Source organism: Canis lupus, chromosome 4 (genome assembly GCF_048164855.1).
Source record: "Canis lupus baileyi chromosome 4, mCanLup2.hap1, whole genome shotgun sequence".
NCBI classification, from domain to species: Eukaryota; Metazoa; Chordata; class Mammalia; order Carnivora; family Canidae; genus Canis; species Canis lupus.
Genome location: NC_132841.1, coordinates 10,969,103 through 10,992,608, shown reverse-complemented (window position 1 = coordinate 10,992,608; position 23,506 = coordinate 10,969,103). Strand labels below are relative to the sequence as shown.

General features: G+C 41.4%; 1 long non-coding RNA gene and 1 other non-coding gene across 2 annotated transcripts in view; both read right to left on the bottom strand.

Annotated features, from left to right (window-relative positions):
- Nucleotides 1-296: 296 nt before the first annotated feature.
- LOC140631850 (uncharacterized) overlaps nucleotides 297-23,506 on the bottom strand; it is a 34,004-nt gene continuing 10,794 nt past the window's right edge. Inside the window, exon 3 of the long non-coding RNA XR_012029362.1 lies at nucleotides 297-3,346. This is a non-coding gene — a long non-coding RNA (uncharacterized lncRNA). The remainder of the gene's footprint in view (nucleotides 3,347-23,506) is intronic.
- On the bottom strand, nucleotides 8,942-9,048 carry LOC140632760 (U6 spliceosomal RNA). The gene has a single exon (XR_012030453.1). It is a non-coding gene; the product is annotated as a U6 spliceosomal RNA (small nuclear RNA).

Here is a 23,506-nt window from a genome sequence, read left to right as displayed (position 1 = left end):
TTCATTGAGGAAGTTTATTATACAATTAGATGAAAAGACAGATGTCCCTAACATGGTTTGGCTGATAGTTAGTATTTATTAGAGTCTGAATCAATAATGCAATGTGTCTTAAAAAGGCTTTTTTTATGAGCTGCTAAAAGATGCCCTGGAGATGTACTCAGCATTAAATGATACTTCAATAAAAATAAAGTCTATGGGAAGACTAAAACTCTGCTATAACCAGGATTCTCATATATATGAGAATATATATATATATATATATATATATATATATATATATATATATATATATGAGAAATTCCAGAATTTCATAAAGCACCTCACTTGAACTTCATTTGCAGACAAGTTACTCTGGCATAACAGTGGATGTCACAATGCAACAATAAGTGCTGCTAGATGTCTCCAATGTGTTTAGTTTTATAAAAACAAAACCTTTAAACTTTTATTAAGAGTGATCATGAAACTCTGTACCATAATGGTTGCCTCATGGCAAGATACTTAAAAGACTTATCAATCCAATTGTTCTTCTTATACAAGGTACTCCAAGTTGGCTGACATTTTCTGTGATGACAAGAGGGACTCAGCAGTTTGTTTGCCAGCAGATTTTATTAAGATTATGTAAATAAATTTTTAAAACACACTTACTCTTCAAGATAAAAGAAAAGTTATAACCAAGAGTGGGAAAAGAACTCTTTTAGAAACAAAGTTGTGTGTTGGAGAAGGCATTTTTAAAACCAGTCACAAAATGTTTACATCATTATGTGACTTCCTTCCTAAAACCACCTAAGTGTGACACCTACAGAAACCCTGGTATCTATACATTTTTAAAACTTAGAAACATTAAAAAAATGAAAAGACAGCCCAAAGGATGGGAGAAAATATTTGTAAATCACATATATAATATCATATAACACACAACGAACACTTATAATGCAATAATAAAAAGACAAACAACCCAACTTAATAGGGTTTTCTCTAAAGAAGATACACAAATGCCCAATAAGTACCTGAAAAGATGTTCAACATCATTAGACATTAAGGAAACGCAAATCAAAACCACAATGAGATACCACTTCACATTCACTAGGTAGCTATAATAAAAAAGACAGATAATAACAATCATTACAAAAACAAACAAACAAAAGCAAAACCTATAGCAAAATTGGACTTCTCAAGTGTTACTGATAGGAAGATAAAATGGTGCAGCCACTTTGCAAAACAATCCACCAGTTTCTCAAAAGGTAAACACAGTTACCATATGACCCCACAGTTCCACTGCTAGGTATGAGAAATGAGAACATATGTCCACACAAAAGTTTGTACATGAATGTTCACAGTAGAATTATTCATAATAACCAGAAGTGAAAACAACCCAAATGTCCATTAGCTGATAATAGATTTTTAAAATGTGATACATGCATATAAAAGAATATTATTTGGCCATACAAAGGAATGAAGTACTGACACATGCCATGACATTGATGAACCTTGAAAATAATATGCTGAGTGAAAGAAACTAGTCACAAAAGACCACACACTGAATGATTCCATTTATATGGAATGTCCAGGGAAGGCAGTCCATAGGGATAGAAAGTAGGTTAGTGGTTGTCTAGAGCTAAAGGGAAGGGAAAAATGAGGGGGGACTGTAACGGGGTTAGCATTTCTTTTTATGGTGATGAAAATGTTCTAAAATCGACTGTGGTGATAGATGCACAACTCTGTGGATATACAAAAGCCATTAAATTGGGCACTTTACATGGGTAAATTATATGGTATGTGAATTATATCTCAATAAAGCTGATACCAAAAAATCCTTAAAAACAGACCTTTCCAAAATGTTTTTTAAATCTCCAAACAATGCATATATAAAGGCAATCCAATTCATTTTAAGAACTTCACTGATTAATGCAAGAAAGGTAGAAATGTAGTTACTAAGTTTTAATAAAGAACTTTGCATAATCAGTAGATACAACTGAAAAATGAGTAATGACACTCAGTGAAGGCCTAGAATGTGCCACCTCGTATGGGCAGCTTCCACTTGGACCCAGTGTATCTTCTTTAGCGGCAGCAGCCATTAATCCATGTATCTAAATAAACTGGGTTTATCACAGGCCTTAGAATCACTACATCACTCAGAGTTGAGCCAAGATGTTAAAAGAAAATAGAGAATATGTAAATATTTTTCCCCACTGAGAGAAAATGATTTTTGGACTCTTTAATAAGTAATAAACAAATGTTAACTCAAAATATTACTTGTATATCACTTTGATCTTTATTTTGTGTATATTTTTAATATACAAATTATATTAACACAGTTGTACAATAGATTAAATAAAATAAATAACTCACAATTGAGAGTGTAAGCCCAAAACCTTTCCACTGACATGATCAGAGAACATAAGGACCAAGGCTGGAGCGGGGAGTTGAAAGCTGGGAACATCCCATCTTTCCCCCACCCTGCTACATAATTTTGAGCAAGGGATGCAACTGTGGGTGGCCAAGCCACAGTCAGCCACCCCGAGAGGAAGGAGGTCCTTGCCTGCAAGGCTCCAAGGAGCCTGAACCTGGAACAGAGGACAAGGAAGTACAAGGTGGACACCCATTTGCCCTCATGGCCTCACAGCTTCTGCTGCTCTGTCCAGGTCTGCCTGTTTCCCACCAGCTGGCCAGTCCTACCGTCTCCCCAGCTTAGATGATTCGGGCCTAGACTGCTTGGTGTGGCCGCCTGCCCCTGCTCTTCTGGGCAGAACCTCAAAGCCAGCCTCTGGGTCAGGTAAACACACACACCAACCTAGCCTGGAACTGCTTCCTTCCCAAGCAGGGTTAGAGCAGGGAGGAGGGGTGACACTGCTTATAGCAGGCACCATGCCTGATAGGTCTCCTACAGTAGACAAAATAAGAAATGCTAGAATTGGCAGGGTCCCCTGAACAGGCCATCTTCTCCATCCTGCTTTCTGCAGCCAGAGATATCAACTCTGCCCATTTAGGGGCCTCAAGGTCCCACTAGGTGGGAGTCAGAGGCCTAGATTTTCATCCAGCTCTGCACAAGGAGCCTGGCCTCTGCAGTTCTGTGCATACAGCACATAGGCACTTTGCAGGTCCTTGCAGGGATGAAGAGAGAGTATCATGAGGTAAATATGAATATTCCAGAAAGAAGGATGACAATACATGTGAGTACATCAGATGACGAGCCCAACAACCAAGTTGAGACTTCTTAGTGACCTTTCTGAGAAGTTCCTTCTGTTTGGGCTGCAATGGAAAAGCATCCAGGAGCACCTCTTCCTTCCTGAGCAGAGGGGTCCTTGAATGTTGTCTCCGATATTACAGGATAGGTATTCCTGACACCCTGGGAACACACACAACATAGACTCACTGATTACTTGGAGCTGGAAGGAAACCCAGCTACTACTAGCCAGTCCTAACTCCCATTTTACATGCAAGCGCAGAGGCACCCAAGAGTGGGGAGTGACATGTCTAAGCTCATACAGATACATAGGCACAAATGCATTTCTCATGATACAAGCCAGTGTTCCTGAGGTGGCCTGCAATTAAGAATTATGGAAAAATAATAATAGCTCCCCCAAAAGCTTTCCACATATTATCTAGAGCAGTATTTTCAAACTGTAAGTCATGACTTGATTTTCCTGGAAAATCACTTTAGTAAATTGAAACCATGATAAAGTACAGACTAGGATAGGATCTATCAAATTATATCACTTAAGAATGAGGGTGAGTATTGTTGTCTGAAACGGTTTCATTTTTATAGGCAGACACATACACGTCTATCAGCACTGAGTATTTACCTACTGGTTTACTATAAAATGAATTTCTTACTGAGATCATCTTCAAAGAAGCATAAAAGTGGGGCAGCCCAGGTGGCTCAGCAGTTTAGCACCACCTTCAGCCCAGGGCGTGATCCTGGAGACCTGGGATCGAGTCCCACGTCAGGCTCCCTGCATGGAGCCTATTTCTCCCCTCTGCCTGTGTCTCTGCCTTTCTCTCTCTCTCTCTCTCTCTCTCTCTCTCTCTCTGTGTGTTTCTCATGAATAAATAAATAAAATCTTTAAAAAAAAAAAAAGCAGGGGATCCCTGGGTGGCTCAGCGGTTTAGTCCCTGCCTTTGGCCCAGGGCGTGATCCTGGAGTCCTGGGATCGAGTCCCACATCGGGCTCCCAGCATGGAGCCTGCTTCTCCCTCTGCCTGTGTCTCTGCCTCTCTCTCTCTCTCTCTCTCTCATGAATAAATAAATAAAATCTTAAAAAAAAAAATAGCACAAAAGCCAGTGATCTGAGGATAAACTATTCAAAAAAGCAACATGATGGAAAGACAACTTCCTTATGCACACACAAAGGGGATAGTACTTAGGAATAGCCCAGCAGGGGTCACTGGAATTACCTGAGCAGTTGATCAGGTCAGTTGATCATAAACTATCTGGTAGGCTATAGGCAGCTACAAAACCAGATGGCCCACTTTTTCACATCCCAGGCCACATCTTGCTGTCTCAAGTGAGATCATGGCAGCAGTGCCCCTCAGGATGGGCCAGGCCAGCTCCACCCAGCTCACATTCTTCTGCCCAGCGTGCTCCAACTGTTGCTCAACCTCACCAGAACCATAAGGATGTGAGAGGCCACGGTCCCCTGTGCCTCTTAACAGTAGGGAATGTACTACCTGGATATTTGCAAGGTCTGCTACTTTTCCAGAGGTCACCCTTTTTACACATGATAAAAGGGTCAGTATCCAGTATCCTCCTGTCTGGATGCAATGGGCTGTGGGCAACAAGGGTGTTGAGCAATGTTATGGGTCACACCCCATCACACAAACTGCAAGAGATCTTCTGTAAAGGGAATTGGTACAAATATTTCTTGAAGTAAATGATCCATTGGCAAGGGTTTGACAGTTAGTTGAGGAATTTAAGAACTGACCTTACAATTCAGAGTACAAACCTAGGAGAGCCCTTCTAGATCATCTAGTCCAAAAGTCACAAATGTTGTCTGTAAAGGGCCAGAGAGTCAATGTGTCCACTTTGTAGACCATACAGTCCCTGTCACAACTCAGCTCCACTGTGGTACAGCAAGAGCCTCAAAGACAGGAGGTAGTGAGAGGGTGTGGCTGTGCCCATAAAGCCATATCCACAGGGACAGGCAAGGGCCACGTGACACTAGCCACAGTTGGCTGACCCTGTTCTAGTCCAATCCCCTCTTTTTATGGAATTAGAAACTGCAACCTGGAGGAGGGAGTCAGTCCTGGCCAGATAAGGACTTGCTACCTGGAGACAGCCTACACAGTTTTTTTTTTACCAAGTAAAGTCATGCTCTTGAGACATGGAATGCCTGGCTCTTTCTTGCCCAAGAGGAAATCTTGGATTAGATTTAAGATTAAAGCACTGGGACCAAAAGTCAGGCAGACTTAAGTTCAAATTCAGGCATTGCCCTAAAATTACCTAAGTTTTCTAAACATTAATCTTTCTCATTAGAAAGTAAACAATAAAACTGCATTCAGCTAGGATTGTCCTGAACTATGTAAAGATAATGATGAACAAGGTGAATATATAGGGGTAGATGTGAGCATGTTGAGGTGAAGGTGAACAGGATGAACTACTTAGGCAAAGGTAACAAGGAGAGGTATGTAAAAAGCCTAGATGTAATGACTGTTCAGTAAATGCCAGCTGTCATCTCCCATCCCTCATCTGAATTCTCACACCTCTTGTCAAGCTCCCTGATAATCCACCCCCTACCTTACTTAAAAGGACCAAAGATAATATAGGTGAACTTTGAAAACTATAAGATGAGTGAGATGGCATGATACCCTTCTAGATCTAATCCACTCCTTTTTCCCATTCAGATGTCTCTTTCCATGAATATAGTACACTCATCTCCACCTACATTCATCTGTCACCTATTTATGGAGTACATTTAGGACCAAAACTACTAAGCAAGTTGTCATACATATGTTCTCATCATATGATTCCAGTCACTTTCAAAGGCATCATCTAGTCTCTTTACATACTCAAATCCTATGTCTGCTTCCTGAATCAAGTATTATTTTCTCCAGGATGGTGCCCTTGTCCTACTGTCTCCTGATCCTCAGCACCATTCTCACCTCTGATCATTCCTATATCACAGGGACTGAAATCCTGGAAATTACATCTTATTCTCTCAACCAGGGAAGCTTCTGGTCTAGCTTATGCCATTATGCCACTGGAAGATGAAATCTGGAAGATGGAAGAGAAAGGATGAAGTATTGTTCTTCTCTAATAGCAGTGAATAGGTGTATGACCAGACAGCAGACACAGGTTTCATGGTATTTAGGCAAGCTCCCAGAAATCACCTGCTTTAATTCAGCAGGTAGTGGATTTCCCAGTGGTGACCTCCTACAATTCCAGCACTTTCTAATTTTTCTCAAATCCAGGAGTGTTTCTCCTTTGTACCCTCAACCCTGCCAACAATTTTATGAGCATATAATTCCTCATATTATATCTTTTTCTATTAAAATATAGAGTAGTTTTAGAGATTTTATTTATTTATTCATGAGAGACACAGAGAAAGAGAAAGAGAAAGAGAAAGAGAAAGAGAAAGAGAAAGAGAAAGAGAAAGAGAAAGAGACACAGGCAGAGGGAGAAGCAAGCTCCAAGCAGGGAGCCTGATGTGGGACTCGATCCCAGGTCTTCAGGATCAGGGGCCCCGTTGAGCCACCGGGGCTGCCCCAGAATAGTTTTAGACCAAACTTTGACTGGTACAGTCATTGGAGCCTTGAAATGAGTCTTCACCATGAAAATTAAATATGGAATTAGCTTGCTTAACAGCTGTGTGGCAGGCATGCAGAAACCAGGATCAGAGTCTAGAAAAATGGCACCCCATATTCTGTGGTGGTAAAGCACTTGGTAAAACTGCCACCTGCAATAACTTGGAAACCACCTGCCTACCAACCAGAGGGCTTCAGGGTAACTAATTGGAAAGAACCAGTGTGGTTGTGCTCGCTTCAGCAGCACATGTACTAAAAATTGGAAAGAACCAGTAAGGTAGAGTGCATCGGCCACTACTGGCTTTTTCTGGGCGAGATATATAAGATAAGAGACCAAGAGAGACCTGACCAATGAGTAAGCAGAATGAAAGGAAATATAGTCTGGAAATTTGGGTGTTGAAAGGTTGGAAAACCCAACTATTTCTAACGTCAGAAGTCCAGTAAACTTCTCAGCTGAATAATTCAGTCTTTCACCAATGATCACATTAAGGGTATTGTTTCCCTAATAATTTTCTTGAATAATAACAAAATGGCCACCATTAAGTTGATAAGAAAGAGGAATGATTATTGTGAAAAATAATTAGTAAAAATAATAATGGAGGAAAAAAGAAAAATAATAGTAGTAATAATGTCTAGGAAATATGCTCTGGATGTGTTACTAACACAGAACTAATATGGAAACAATGGACTTGGGTATTCTTCCAGAAGGCAGAATCATGGTTGTGATGGTTTTAAATGTCTAAACTTGCTTCTAACAAATAGAATAAGGTGATGGAATAATGTATGACTTTTGAAATAAAGCATTTTAAAAAGGCATTGTGGCTTCCTTCTTTCTCTCTTAGATAGCTCGCTCTAGGAAGCTAGCTGCCATGTAGCAGTTCGTAGTCCTACGAACTGTATCATGAGCAACTGAGACTGCTCATCAACAGCCAGAGAGGAACTGAGGCCTCAAACCTACGGTTATGTGGGTTAGCAACTCCTCCAGCCTTAGTCAAGCCTTCAGATGACAACAGCCCCAGTCAACATACTAACTGAAACCTTAGGGGAGACCCTGAGCCAGAACTACTCATGAAAGCTACTTCTAGATTCCTGACCCTCAGAAACTACAATATAAGTAAGCATTTATTGCTTTCAGTTGTAAATGTTAAGATATTTTGCTATGCAGCAATAGATAACTAATACAATGATCAAATCAAAAGGGGGGAGGGGCTCTTCACAATCTGTCCACTAAGAGTTTAAAACTACTGTAAGCCTACTGCTTTTCAATTTGTGTCCAGTTCTAGACAAACTTGGCAAATATGAACTTCTACTGTGATTATCCTGTTTTTGTTCTACCCTTCATGTTCAGTTTATGAGGATGTGGAAAGACATGTATTTTAGTCTTTAGGGCATTAGACCATAAGCAGCTACATGCAGACTGGTGGGGAGGACTGCACATCATTTGTGTGTGATCATTAAACTGGATGCAGAGACTGGATGGGATTATGGGATGTACTTCTTTTAGGGAGAAATAAATGTGGGAGAAAGATAAAACAGGTATTTAATGACCAGAAGGATAGACTATGGCAAACACATTAATACTATGTATTTCCCAAATCCCATTTTTCTTCTCATCTCAGACACATAGCTGAGTTCTATCTCCTAGTCTCTCTGTAGTTAGTAGGGCTAAACAGTTCTGACTAAGGGAACATGGGTAGAAATGTCCATAGCACTTCCAGGTCTGTCCCCTAAAAAGTCTTCTGAGCCATTATTCTTGCTTTATTTCCTCACTAGCTGTCCATATGCAGTGCATCCAGTGGAGGACTCAAAGGCCCAGGTTATTGCAAATCTTCTACAGGGAAGCAACCTGGGTCCCTGCACGTATCATGTACATGCATGTACACGTACTCACACACACATTCACATACACACTTGACCACCAAGTAAGATAGAAATAATTTTTTTTCTTTTTTAAGTTTTATTTAAAATCAATTATTAACATATAGTGGTGTATTATTAGTTTCAGAGGTAGAGTTCAGTGATTCATCAGTTGCATATAATATCCAGTATTCATTACATCAAGTGCCTTCCTTTATGCCCATCACCCAATTACTCCATCCTCCCACCCACCTCCCCTCCAGCAACCCTCAGTTTGTTTCCTATAGTTAAGAGTCTCTTATGGTTTTTATCCCTCTCTGATTTCATCTTATTTTGCTTTTCCCTCCTTTCTCCTATGTTTCATAAATTTGCATGTCATCCTTGCACAGAGACCATGCTAATCTTCTCTGTATCATTCCAATTTTAGTATATGTGCTGCCAAAGTGAGCACTAGAAATAAGTTTTTATTTGAGTATTTGTTATAGCAGTTACCTGCCATTACTAAAACAATTTAACTCCTCTGTTCTGAACTGCAATTTTACCAAGAGCTGGTGCCAAATTATTTCACAATTATATACGCAGGCAACCCTTAAGTTACAGCAATCCATATTTACAATTCTCTGACAACCACCCTATGATATTAGCTATGGTATGGTAAAACCAGAAGAATATAAAACCAGATATCCCAGGAGGGCTTTTGTCATGGCCTGACACTGCCCTCTCCTTTAGTGGTTAAGAGCATAGACTCAAATTACTTAATTTAGTTCTCATATCATCCATGTAAGAAATGAGTTATTATCAACAGTTTGCTACATCTGAGAAAGTCAAGACACTAGGAGGCCTGGAGACTTGCCCAAAGTCATACAGTATTTCTATCCAGCTCTTCTGACTTCAAATCCGGTGGTCTCTCCCACATATCATAATGCAAGGGAAAAAGAAAGCCCATCTGTGGCCTTGGGGTTCTCTATCTCTCTCTGCAAGTTTTATTGCCATATGACTTCAAACATGTAAAAATAACAGACAAGATAAGCACACATCACTCTTCTTCCCAGTTCTAACAAGACCCTTCCCAGACACAGATGATTCCATTCCCAGCTGGAAATGCTTTCCTGGAGCAGGAATTTGAATTTCCCGTGGGAACAGATACTCCTACCCCATCCTTCTATGTGTAGAATCTACAGGGCTCTTCCCATCCCTGTTAGGCCAAGGAGAGGTACCACTACAACATTCCTCTGGGGAGAAGAACCTTCAAACTGCAGTAATCTGGACTTTATCTGCTTTGAGAGGTTAATACAGACCTAAACCTCCAGTCACTAAGCAAATGAGCCAACTGTTAAAATTGTCTTTCCCAGTTCCTGATCCAATAGAACATATCTGTCCTGCAGTGACACTAGAATTACCACAAAGTTGGAACAGGATTCGCAGGGAAACTCAATTACAGATTGCAGAAGCTGTAGTATTCATTAACAGGTCTTGTCAGTGGCCCTAATAGTGCAAATACATGCATCCCTCATCTGGGTACAAGGGACACCAAACATGTGCCTTCTGAAACAGAAGGATGCTAGAAGCTGGATAAAGCATCATTCCAACAAAAAGCAGTTTTTACACCTGCCAGCAGCCAGAGATTGGATCTCGGAGGCCAGACAACCAATGAGCTTTTGCCTCCATGATGTAATGCTTCCAACGTGGAATCTTACTGGGTGAAGGACTTGTCACTCACTCATCAAAGTTTACAGGGATGAAATCTGTGGAATCCAGGGTTTTCTCTCATATGAGAGGCTCAGTGAAGCTCTGGTTGAACTCTTGCTGTTTTTCTCTCCTACAATTCACTTCTGAAATTGTAGATTTCTTGGGCTTCTGTGCATTTTAGGTTGTTTAGCATAAAAAGCCCTTTGGTTAATAGACTTTCCAAAGCCATAAATATTTTCTGGACATTGATGCTCCATACTTTTCAGAATGCTGCTATTATTTTTATCACTTCCACTTTATCCTTGGAAACAGTTGGGAGTAGAAAAATATCCCAATTGCAGTGATTCTAGAGGTGAGAACTGTTGAACCCAGGATACAGATTTTATTTTTTTTTTTTAATTTTTTAAGGTATTTATTTATTTATTTATGATAGTCACAGAGAGAGAGAGAAGGGCAGAGACACAGGCAGAGGGAGAAGCAGGCTCCATGCACCGGGAGCCCGATGTGGGATTCGATCCCGGGTCTCCAGGATCACACCCTGGGCCAAAGGCAGGCGCCAAACCGCTGCACCACCCAGGGATCCCCAGGATACAGATTTTTAAACCAGAAAGGAAAGAAAGGAGTCATAAGTCTGAGTGTGGCTCTGGAAATATTTTCTGGGCTGTCAATCAAACCACTCCCACCTACACATGTCCCATTTCTCATTGTGCATTAACTCAGCAGCTTGCTGCCACACCCAGGCCTGTGCTGGTCAAGGGCCTGTGTGCAGTACAGTGTGGTAGGAGATTGAGCCCGCTGGGCTGGTCTCCAATCCCAGAGGCCACATGACCTTGAGTAAGTCCGTATGTCAGTGTGAGCTTCAGCTTCTACACTGTAAAGTGAGCCTACCAATGTCTCTCTGGCAGAGGGGTTGTCAGGATTAGAGGAGGGCATGCACATGAGTCCCTGGCACAAAGCTTGTGTTCAGAAAATAGTAGAATAGCGGCTTCAAAAGGTGTCTGTCCCAGCAATGGGCTTCAGGAGGGCTGGGAGTTCTAGTCAGTGATAAGGCATCAGGGAGCATCCACAGAAGGCGGGGACAAGGCAACTTCCTAGTGCTGACCAGGTAGCCTCATGCAGATTGAAGACCATTTTTCCAAGAACACAGGCTCAGCATTGCCCATGTGAAGTTCCACAGTGTCCCCAAAGCAGAGGAGCCCCACCAGCATGGCAGTCACACTTTCCACGAAGGTCGTATGTGGAACCAACTACTTTCCAACCAGGAATATGTCCACAGGAACTTCACTGAACCAGATTGCCTTGTACTTGAGACATCTCCAGGCACATGTAGGGGATGCCTATGCATTGAGAAAAGTGGGAAAGGAGTAAAAGGAGAAAATATGCCTGATCTTCTATGACCAAAAACTATACTTCTTCAGTTTAGCATGGTTTTATTTTTTTTTATTTTTATTTTTTTAAAGGTTTTATTTATCCACTCATGAGAGAGACACAGAGGGAGAGAGAGGCAGAGACACAGGCAGAGGGAGAAGCAGGCTCCATGCAGGGAGCCCGATGTGGGACTCGATCCAGGGTCTCCAGGATCATGCCCCGGGCTGCAGGCGGCGCTAAACCGCTGCGCCACCGGGGCTGCCCTAGCATGGTTTTAGATCTCAATATTCAAAAGCACCAGGCAGATGAGGCCCGGAAGTATACATTCCTTACAATCTGAGGACAAATGGAGATAACAGTCTCAAAAGAAGTGGTGTGTAAGCCAGAAAGGTCCAGTCAAGGCCTCTGGGGAGAGAGAATGAGGCCAGTGGCAGGAGGGTACAAGTCCAGAGGGTGGGGAAGGAGACCTGAGATCAAAGACTGGCCCTAACCCTCCCCCATCCCTATCCCTCTGGCCTCCCTCCACACCCTCTACCCAGCCACTAAGACAGCTGCCCTGCCAGTCCTGTACCAGCTCATGCAAGGAAACAAAAAAAATGCCATGATCACAGAATCGCCTCAGAAACCGAAAACCCTGCCAGTTTTTTGCCCAGGGAAAAGTAGGGATTAGGTAGAGGGTTCAGCCCTGGCCTCTCCCCAGGCTACCATCAGTGAGCTTGTAAATACGACCAAACCCCACCTTGGGAGATACAAAGCATTAAGGGTGAAACCATGGCATGTCACGCTTAGGATCAGAAGCTCATCTGAAATTTTCAAGATGTTCTCCTTAATACAGTCATCTGGATGATATGGAGGAGCTTCGATAACTTCTCTGAGCGATAAAATTAGTCATGCTACACTGCAAGGCTGTTTCCAATTTACGCTGCTTACATTCAAGCTTTCCCAACATTTGGCACATGCATATTTTAGTGCCTTCTGCCTTTAACAATGTGTCTCTCATAGGCTTACTACTTGGGAGGCTCAGAAGAGACACAAAGACACAGGATCAGGAGCTCTCCTCCGTCATAAAAGCCATAGCTGACTCCCTGCCATTCTGAGCATGCAAATTCTGCAATGGCCACCACCTTGAGCAATGGAACGTTTTTTTCTTTCACAAATGGGGACTCTGATATTTGGAGAGGACTTTCTCAAAGCTGCAAAAATACTAAGTGATGAAACCTAGATTTCAGTCTAGCCTGTCTGGCTCCAAAGCCAAGTGTTTTTCTCCTATGTAGTCACAAATTCAGAGGCACATCTATCATTTGCTACTTGACATTGTGTCAATCAGCCTCCATGCAGAGCTAGTGTCCCATTCCCAAGTCAGGTCAGACTGAGGACACTAAGCCACTCAGTCCCTCTTGCTTTGCAATGATAATGGGCAAATCACAAATTGCAAATTGGCTCCTCCTCCATGCTTCAGCACTGTTTTTGGGTAGGTCGTGGCCAGGCACCAAAAGGAAAAACAGCTAGGTGAGTCAACTGGCCGTTGAGGTGTCCTCTCCCCTCTGCTCCAGCAATAGGCGAGGAGCCCTTTAGATGGTCTGAAATGCCTGTCCTCTTCCTTTTCCTTTCAAACTTCTCTCTTGCCATTTTTTGGCTGAACCCCCTTGAGGTCTTCAAATTCATCTACCATAAGCCTCTCCTGGCTGTCTCTTGCAGTATTCAATGTGGCCAGACTCCTAAGTCTTATCCTATTTCTGAATTCCATAACTCAAAGATATGTGGATTACCTGAGAAAAGCCTTCCTCAGCACTTTATGGCAGAAGTAAGTGCCCACCATCTTCTCCTCCACTTTGATGAAATAAAGAGGATCAGAAAGTCAGGTCAGCATACTTAGAGACAGGACATAAGGATTCCCACAGGCCAGACCCCAGCAGCAGGGCAGATTTCCTCTGGGGACATCTGCCCCCAAACTCTCTGGACCCCGAGCAGCTCTCACCTGAACAATTTCTAGGAATGATCCTTGTGGATTCTGGTGAGAGGTCATAGACTCTCAAACAATAAAACTTCATCCCTCTGCTAAATATCATTCATGTGCTAAATGCTATACAGAACATACACTGACCTTCAGCTGTCCCAATATCTGAATTTCAAATGTCATCCACTGAGAACATGCAGATTGCTAAGCATCCACGGTAGGGCACTCTGTAGGCCCTTAACAGGTGAGCTCCCAAGTGGGCTAGCCCTATACTCACTGCAGGTCTTACCATGCAGCATGTCTCCCCTGACAATTGGCTGCAATCCTACTTCTCTTTCCAGGCCAGGGTGGAGAGTACTCTTGAAATGGACATTAGTCTCTGCTACAGAGAGAAACAGTATGATATCACTTCATGTTATGGTTTTTCCCAGGGTAGAGGGTTGTGCACTATGTACCATAAAAGAACTATCTTTCCCTTCCCATCTATTATAGGATTATTATAGAACCCTGCTCTTGGGATGCCTGAGTGGGTCAGTGTTTGAGCATCGGCCTTTGGCTCAGGGAGTGATCCCGGGGTCCTGGGATCAAGTCCCACATCAAGCTCCCTGCAGGGAGCCTGCTTCTCCCTCTGCCTATGTCTCTGCCTTTCTCTATGATGAATAAATAAAATCTTAAAAAAAAAAAAAAAAAAAAAGAACCCTGCTTCTGCCTTGTTAATTAGGCTCTATTTTTAAAGGATCTTTACTGCTGATGACAAGTCAGACCAGCAGGTACTTGTAGTGTCAAAGGGTCTAGGGCAGGATTTTTTTTTTCCCTACAGAGAGGCTGCAACAATTTATTCCTACTAAATCACAGAAAATCATTGTTGCCTTCAAGGTATTGGATTGTAAATTTCACTTTTGTAAAGATATTTTTGTTACGTCTCATACAATTTTACACACAAGAACCCTAATTTATTAGCTCTCTCAACTCCCCAGCAACAAAGGTGACACATACCTGTCTTATGACTGCCTAGTGACAGTACAAATTAAGGGCAGAACCCAAAGAATATCTAAAGATCCCACCTCTTCATGAGTGAGTCCTTTCTAAAGACTTCTTCTTAAGTATGTAAGATTTTTCTATCACTTTCCAAATCTCTTGACTGTGTCCCAAAGATGAATTCAGCCCCTTCTTATTAAGAGAGGAAGGAAGAGAGGGAGGGAGACTAAGTGATATTTTCTTTCTCAGCAGCATGAGTATGAGCCACTCCTGAACATCATCAATTCCTCACTGTGGCTTAGGGACTTAGTGGCTTCTTGAATGGCAATTTTAGAGCTAGGTAAGAAAAAATCAGGAAGGGGGTTGAATGACTACTGCAAGATCAGAAAGAAAAACAGTGGGTGAATCCAGAAATAAGTCCAGGAGTCCTACTTCAGGCCAAGTCATCTCTCCTTCCATCCAAGATAGATTTACCTAAAAGAGCTGACTTTGCCAAACATACCCAGAAATAGGCAGAGACTGCAGGCTGAGACTCATCACAAGGGATCTCTGAAGAGGACCTCTGGTCCTCTGATGTCATAGAGAACAACAAGCTCTTCATAGCTGAGCCATCACTCTGCATGACATCGCCACTTTGTAAGAATTTAAGAGCAGTTTATAGGGCTCTCCATTCCAAGACTCAGCTCTTGTTCCCTCAATGCCTCTTCCTTGTGGCTCCAAAGCTCCTACTGGGGCAAAATTAGTACAGACATTGTCTTCCCAGCAGCTTTGGGGTTATGTTTGCCAAGGAAGGGGTGGTATAAGTGTGCTTGGAGTCTGACCTTATGGCTTGAAGGTAAAACAGAGCATGCTGGTATAACCACAATAAATGAAGTGAAGAAAGGAGACTTGGCTTCCATTCTCAGCTGTAATTACACTGGAAACAATAGAGAGTTTTTATTATGATCCTGTGTCATTTCTTGGCCCTGTGATATATAGGTCTGGCAAGAAACCTGTTGGTCAGGAAAAGCAACTATGCTACTTAGAGTTTATTGGATCTAGCTCCCTTGTCCCCAGATCCTAGCTCTTTCACCTGAACTGAGCACCCTGCTTGAAATGTTTTATGGCAAATCCATTTAACAAGTCTAAGGGTCATCTAGGCAGAGAGGGCCCTAAGTAATTCATTTCTCTAACAAACATTTACTTAGGACTTGCTAAGTTCCATATCTCATCTAAGCACTTACATGCACTAGTTACTTAAGTCCCAAAACAGAACAATTGGGGGAGGATGCTGGAAAGATAGTGGAGTAGGAGAATCCAAGCTTGCCTCATCACACAGGTACAACTAGCTAACGCTCACATCAGCATAAATAATCCAAAAAATGACCTGAAGACTGGCAGGACAAACTCCACGCTAAAGGTAGAGAAGAGGCCACATCAAAGAAGGTAGGAAGGGCAAAGATGCAGTTTGGGAGTGAAAAGAACCATGACCATCTGCGCAGGAGGGAGCTGGGGTTGCAGAGAAAGGCAAGAAACAGAAAATCACACTGGGGAGCCCATTCAGGTTAGACAAATCCCCATAACATTCAGCTTTGAAAGCAGGAGGGACTGAATTTTGTGAGTTCTTATGACCAGCTGGACTTGGAGCCTGGAATTTTAAAAATCAGCATGCTTGGCTCTGGGAGAGCACAGAGGGTGTTAGGAAGCTGAGTCCCTGCCCTTAAAGAGAGAGCAGACAGCCAGTGGAGATACAGCCTGGAAGCAGCATTTTGAAAAATGCTAGAGACAGATGGTAAGGAGCATTATTTACTCATCTCAGAGCATAACCCAGAGAGGCAGAGATCATGGGGAGACCCTTTCAGGAACAAAGGAGCTGGCATGCACCATATTCCTCCCCAACCCTTCAAACATAAACATATAGCCATCTGCAGGAACCATTACCATGCCAACACTCACTAAATAACCTGCTTACACCAAGCCCTGCTCCCCATGCTTCCACGGATCCACACTTTCCAGTCCTGCTTACTTCAGTCCCTGTGCTGCAGTACCCCGCTCCCAGAAGACCAGCCTTGTGTCTCCTGACCTATGCCTTTTATGGAGCCTCAGTTTTGGCAGCAGTGACAGCAGGTCTCATTTCACAAGTAGACCAGCACATATCTTCTTAAAAAGTGCCCCACCCAGCCGGGGACCAAACACTGCCTATAACAGGCAAAAAGAGCCTTGGCAGACAACTGGACTATAAGAGAGGCCAGGTCTCAGCAGGAAGGCACATGAAAAACACATAGGAGACACTCCCTGAATTGCCAAGTCCTAGGGAACAGGAGACACCACACTACAGGACCTCTTCTTCATAAGGCTATTACCTTTAAGACCAAGAGACATAACTGACTTTCCTAACACAGAAACAGATGCAAAAAGACAAAATGAGGAGACAAAGGAATGTGTCCCAAATGAAAGAATGGAACCAAATTGTAGCAAGAGACCTAAGTGAAATGGATATAGGTAATATGTCTGACAGAATTTAAAGGAATGATTATCAAGATACTTACTGGACTTGAGAAAACAGTGGAGGACATCAGTGAAACCCTTAGCAAAGAGATAAAAAAAGAGGCAAGCAGAGATGAAAAACACAATAAATGAACTTGATGGAACAAATAATAGGCTAGAAAAACAAGAGGCATGAATTAATTCCTGAAAGACACACTAATGAAAAGTAATCAAGCTGAGCAAATGAGAGGGGGAAAAGTATGCATATTGAGGACAGTCTAAGGGACTTCCACTAAAGTTATACTCCATCAAGTGTAGTAACATTTGCATTATAGGAATCCCAGAAGACACACCAAAAGGGGGCAGAAAATACTTGAATAAATAATAGCTGAAAACTTCCCTAAATGGAGAAGGAAACATATCCAGATCCAGGAGGCACAGAAATTTCCCAATAAAATCAACCCAAGAAAGTACACACCAAGACACATAGTAATTAAGATGGCAAAAAGTAGTAATAAAGAAGAAAAATTTTAAGCAGCAAAAGAAAAGAAGACAGTTACATAGAAGGGAAACCCCATAAGGCCATCAGCAGATATTCAGTAGAAACTTTGCTGGCCAGAAGAGAGTAGCACAATATATTCAAAGTGCTAAAAGGAAACAATCTGCAGCTAAAAATATTCTATCCAGCAAGGCTGTCATTCAGAATATAAGAAGAAATAAAGAGTTGTCAGATAAACAAAAACTAAAGGAGTTCATGACCACTAAACCAGCCCTACAAGAAATATTAAAATGGGGACTCTTTGGAAATGAAAGACCATAAGGGAGAGTATAAAAAGCAAAACACACAAAAGCAATAAAGATAAATATTTCTGAAAAATCAGTCAAGGGATTCATAAAATAAAAGGATACAAAATATGACACCATATATGTCAAACATGGGGGGAGAGAAGTAAAGAATGGACTCAACCTTAAGCCACCATCAACTTAATGTAAACTACTCTATGCAGAAGATGTTCTATGCAAACCTAATGGTAACCACAAATCAAAAACCAGTAGTAGATATGCAAAGAATAAAGAGAAAGGAATCGGGATGCCTAGGTGGCTTTGTGGTTGAGTATCTGCCTTCAGCTCAGGTCGTGATCCTGGGGTCCTGGGATTGAGTGCCACACCGGGCTCCCCACAGGGAGCCTGCTTCTCCCTCTGCCTGTGTCTCTGCCTCTCTGTGTCTCTCATGAATAAATAAAATCTTTTAAAAGGAGAGAAAGAGAAAGGAATCTAAGTATATCACTAAAGAAAGCTAATAAAAAAAAATTAAAGAAAGCTAATAAACCATGAAAGAAGGCAAGAGAACAAAAGATCAGAAAAAAAAAAAAAAACTACAAAACGACCATATAACAAGTTTAAAAAATGGCAAAAATTACATATTTTTTAAATTACATATTTATCAATAATTACTTTGAATGTAAATGAACTGAAAACACCAATCAAAAGACATACGGTGACAGAATGGGTAAAAAAAAAAAAATAAAACCCATCTATATGCTGCCTACAAGAGACTCATTTCAAACACCTGCAGATTGAAAGTGAAAGGATGGAGAAACACCTATCATGCAAATGGGTGTCAAAAGAAAGCCAGGGTAACAATGCTTGTATCATACCAAATAGACTTTAAAACAAAGACTGTTAGAAGAGACAAAGAAGGGTACTATATAATAATAAAGGGGACAATTCAACAAGAAGATATAACAATTGTAAATGTTTCTGAACCCAACGTGGGAGCACCCAAATACATAAAACAGTTAATAGCAAACATAAAGAAGCTAATCAATAGTAATACAATAATAGTAGGGGACATTAACACCCCACTTACATCCATGGACAGGACTAAACAGAAAAATCATCAAAGGACATGGCTTTGAATGACACACCGGACCAGATGGATTTAACAGATATATTCAGAACAGTCCTTCCTACAATAGCAGAATATGTATTCTTTTCAAGTGCACATGGAACATTCTGCAGAATAGGGCACAAAATAAGTCTCAAAAAATTCAAAATGACCAAAGTCATATCAAGCATCTTTTCTGACCACAATGCTATGAAAGTAGAAAGTAACTACAAGAAAAAAACTGGAAGGACCACAAATATGTGAAGGTTAAATAATATACCACTAAATAATGAATGGGTCAGCCTCTTGGTTGGTTCAAGGAAGAGATCAGAAATTACATGTAGACAAATGAAAATACAACGGTCCAAAATCTTTGGGACACAGCAAAAGCAGTTCTAAGAGGAAGTTTATAGCATTTCAGGCCTACCTCAAGAAGACAACAAAACAAAACAAAACAAAAACCTCAAATAAACAACCTAATCTTACACACAAAGGAGCTAGAAAAAAAGAAAAAGAAAAAAGAAAAACAAAACCAGCAGAAGGAAGGCAATAATAAAGAGAAGAGCAGAAATAAGTGATATAGAAACTAAGACAAAACAATAGAATAAGTCGGGATCCCTGGGTGGCGCAGTGGATTGGCGCCTGCCTTTGGCCCAGGGCGCGATCCTGGAGACCCGGGATCGAATCCCACGTCGGGCTCCCGGTGCACGGAGCCTGCTTCTCCCTCTGCCTGTGTCTCTGCCTCTCTCTCTCTCTCACTGTGTGCCTATCATAAATAAATAAAAATTAAAAAAAACAAAAAAAAAACAATAGAATAAGTCAATGAAACCAGGAGCTAGTTCTCTGAAAAGATCAACAAAACTGATATACCTTTAGCCAGCCTCATCAAAAAAGAGAGAGGGAGAGGACCCCCAAAAAATGAAATCACACATGAAAGAGGATAAATAACAATCAACACCACAGGGATACAAAATTGTAAGAGCATATTATGAAAAAGTATATGCCAACAAATTAGACAATCTAGACGAAATGGATAAATTTCTAGAAACATATAAGCTACCAAAATCAAAGTACAAAGAAATAGAAATTTGAACAGACTGATTGCCAGCAAATATGTTGAATGAGTAATCAAAGAACCCCCAACAAAAAAAGTCCAGGACCAGATGGTTACCTATATATACTCTGTATATATTATCTTATTAAACCTTCACAGCACCGCTGCAGGGGAGCACTGTTGTCACCGCTGAAAGAGATTGTGTGAATTGCACCAGATTCACTGTTAGTGGCTGGCAGGATCAAGATGAAAACTGAAGTCTTTATGATTCCCAAACTCTCTGATTTCTGTCCGACACCAAACTGATGCTACAAGATTTTCTTGAGTACCATCTCTGTGCTCTTTCACTTCTCCATATGCTGCCATTGAGAGCACAGATAGGTAGAAAGATATCTTCTTTCCATCTTTGTAGCCAAAGATGTAGCTCTTCTCTCAAATGCTGTAGGTGGAAGTATAAATCAACACGACCTTTTTGGAGAGCAACTTGATAACATCCACCCAAATTATAAATATGTATATTTTTGACCCAGCAATTATATTGGAATTCCAGACATTTCTCCACCAGATAAAGTTTCAAAAATATACAATGGTATCATTGCATAAAAATATTGATTTCAGTATTGTCTTTAGTAACAAAAGAACTGGGAAAAAACAGAAGGCTAAAAGGAAGAGGCTGCTAAAATAAATACTGGAACATCCATATAGCAAAATACCCTGTATCCGTTGAAAACAACACGAGTTATCTCTATATGCCAAGGAAGAATGTCTGGCTTATATGGATAAGTGGAAACAAAACAATAATATGTACAAATTATTTCTCATTTGTGAAAGAAAAGCATACATATGTATATCATATATGTATATAATATATATTATGTGTAAATTATTGGAAAGGATTCCCAGCAAAGTGTTGTTAAGTGGGCAATTTCAGAAGAACCTTTTATTTAATAACTTTTGATTATTAATTTGTACAATAAGTACAAATTATTTATATAAATAAAAGTTAATTTTTGAAAATATGCTGCTACAGCTCTGTACTTGAATGCAATGTTCTGATTAAACCTGACCTCTGATAATATCTTATAATTCCACTGTGAAAAATATATTATATTTAAATTCACTCTGTGGATTGCTAACTGTAACAGCATGTCTCTTGGTCAGCCTGGAATTGCTGCAAAGGGCAGGCTTTGATGGATTAACACAGCCTCAGATCAGCCATGTAAGAGCTCACCTTACTGTCCTACAGATTAGCTATGCCTCGTTCGCATTTGCTCTTGGGCATTTTGAGGACAGCTCCAGGGATGCCAAAAGCACTTGGAACTTGATATTAAAAGGAACCCTAGGATCCCTGGGTGGCGCAGCGGTTTGGCGCCTGCCTTTGGCCCAGGGCGCGATCCTGGAGACCCGGGATCGAATCCCACATCGGGCTCCCGGTGCATGGAGCCTGCTTCTCCCTCTGCCTGTGTCTCTGCCTCTCTCTCTCTCTCTCTATGTGACTATCATAAATAAATAAAATTTAAAAAAATAAAAAAAAATAAAAGGAACCCTAGGGACACCTGGGTGGCTCAGCAGTTAAGTGACTGCCTTCGGCTCAGGTCGTGATCCTGGAGACCTAGGATTGAGTTCCGCATTGGTCCCCTGCATGGAGCCTGCTTCTCCCTCTGCCCTATGTCTCTGACTCTCTCTCTCTCTCCGTGTCTCTCATGAATAAAAATAAATAAAATCTTTTTTAAAAAAGGAACCCCAAAACCCATGTCAGTTCCAGAATAGCCAACTATGCCAGGCTTTCTGGAGTAATTATTACATGAAAGAAGAACTGGTGGCTTAGGGAGGCAACAACAAGATGAGCAGAAACTATGTCACGGGAAGCCTGAGTGGCTCAATCGGTTGATTGTCTACCTTCAGCTCAGTGTCTCATGCATCCCAGGATCCTGGGATCGAGTCCGGCATCAGCCTCCTTGCTCAGCAGGGAGCCTGTGTCTCCCTCTGCCTACCACTCCCCCTGCTTGTGCTCTCTCTTTCTCTTTCTGAAAAACAAATAAAATAAAATCCTTAATAAAAAAAAGAAAGAAAGAAACTACGTCTATTGGAGGCAATGAGAAAACTGGCATGGGGGTGGTGTACATATGCTATGTGTATGGCCCCACATTAGGATGTTTAAATATAGTATGAAGAATTATAGACAGGTTAGTGGGGCCCAATTTTGGAGGGATTTGAAAACAAGCCAGGCAAGTAGAGGCCACTCCTGATATTGAACAGAGTGATATGATAAAAGTGGCTTATTCTGGGTGTAGTGTGCAGAGTGGAATGGGGGTGGGGAGAAAAGCCTGAAAGAATCTATTGGTTTTGAAAATGAAACACTGATCCCATAGTTGAAAAGATTTTGACTCTGATCTCATTATTATCAACTGTGTCCTCTTCACCAAGGTCCCTGTTAGCCTTAACTCTTGTTGGGATCTCATTACTTCATGAGATGGCTATACCACTTTGGCAGTGTTCACTCTTGATATCAAAACGTCAAGAGGGTTAACTCCCTTGTGTGAAATGCTGCCAACCAGGGAAGCTCATTAGACACTCATTGCTCAGGGATTTTATCGGGGGCTGATCATGTAAGCAGCCTCTAGCTGGCAAGGACCCAAATTCCAGATACCTAGAAGGAAGTAGGTGTTTAGCAAAGACCATGCTGTTTGTACAAACAGCTTAGGTACAGTGAGCCACTCGTCACCTGTGGGAATGGTGGGATGCTGAAATCAAAGTTCCAGATAGCCAAGTGCCAATTTTGCAAGCAGACCTTCCCAAGGAAAGCAGTTCAGGCCTGCCATGTTAACTCTTGTGCACACTAGCCAAAACAATTAGGCAAAAGGAAGAAACTAAAGCTAAAAAAAAAAATCAACATAGAATTACAAAATTCCAATCATTTTCAAACAATAGAATTGTTTACATGGAAAAGAATAAGAAAATCAACAAAAATACTGTCAAAAATAAAATCTGTACTAGGAACAAGAAAGTTTGTAACCCATCCCAGTTCCAAAGTGCAGAAGGCCCACCAGGGGAAGTAGAAATTAGTATAACTTTGAATCAAGTTAGAAGATTTCATTATTACACAGGCCTGCACATTCTAATTGCCTAGCTGAAATGGAGTTTGGCAATCAAAAGTCACCAAAGGACCTTTGATTCTCTAAGAAAAACTAGAGAAGCCATGGAGCCTGTGCAGGTGCATCATCAGAGGTGATTGCAAAGGACTGAAGAGGCCAAGCCTTAGCCTATCACCTGCACCATCATCTCAACACCTGTAAAGAGCTCTAGCCTTAATGTGGTTGTGTGTTCCTGAATATTTGCAAAGATGAAATATCTTAACTGAGCTCCATTAGGACCACCATCTCTTTCCTCTCTGTTTTGGAGTAGGTGGCTACAGAACTGGCTCCTACATCCTCATGGTCAGTCATAGGATTGGCAATAAGATATTCCTGGGAGCTAGCCCACACCAGGACATTAACAGCAACTGATGA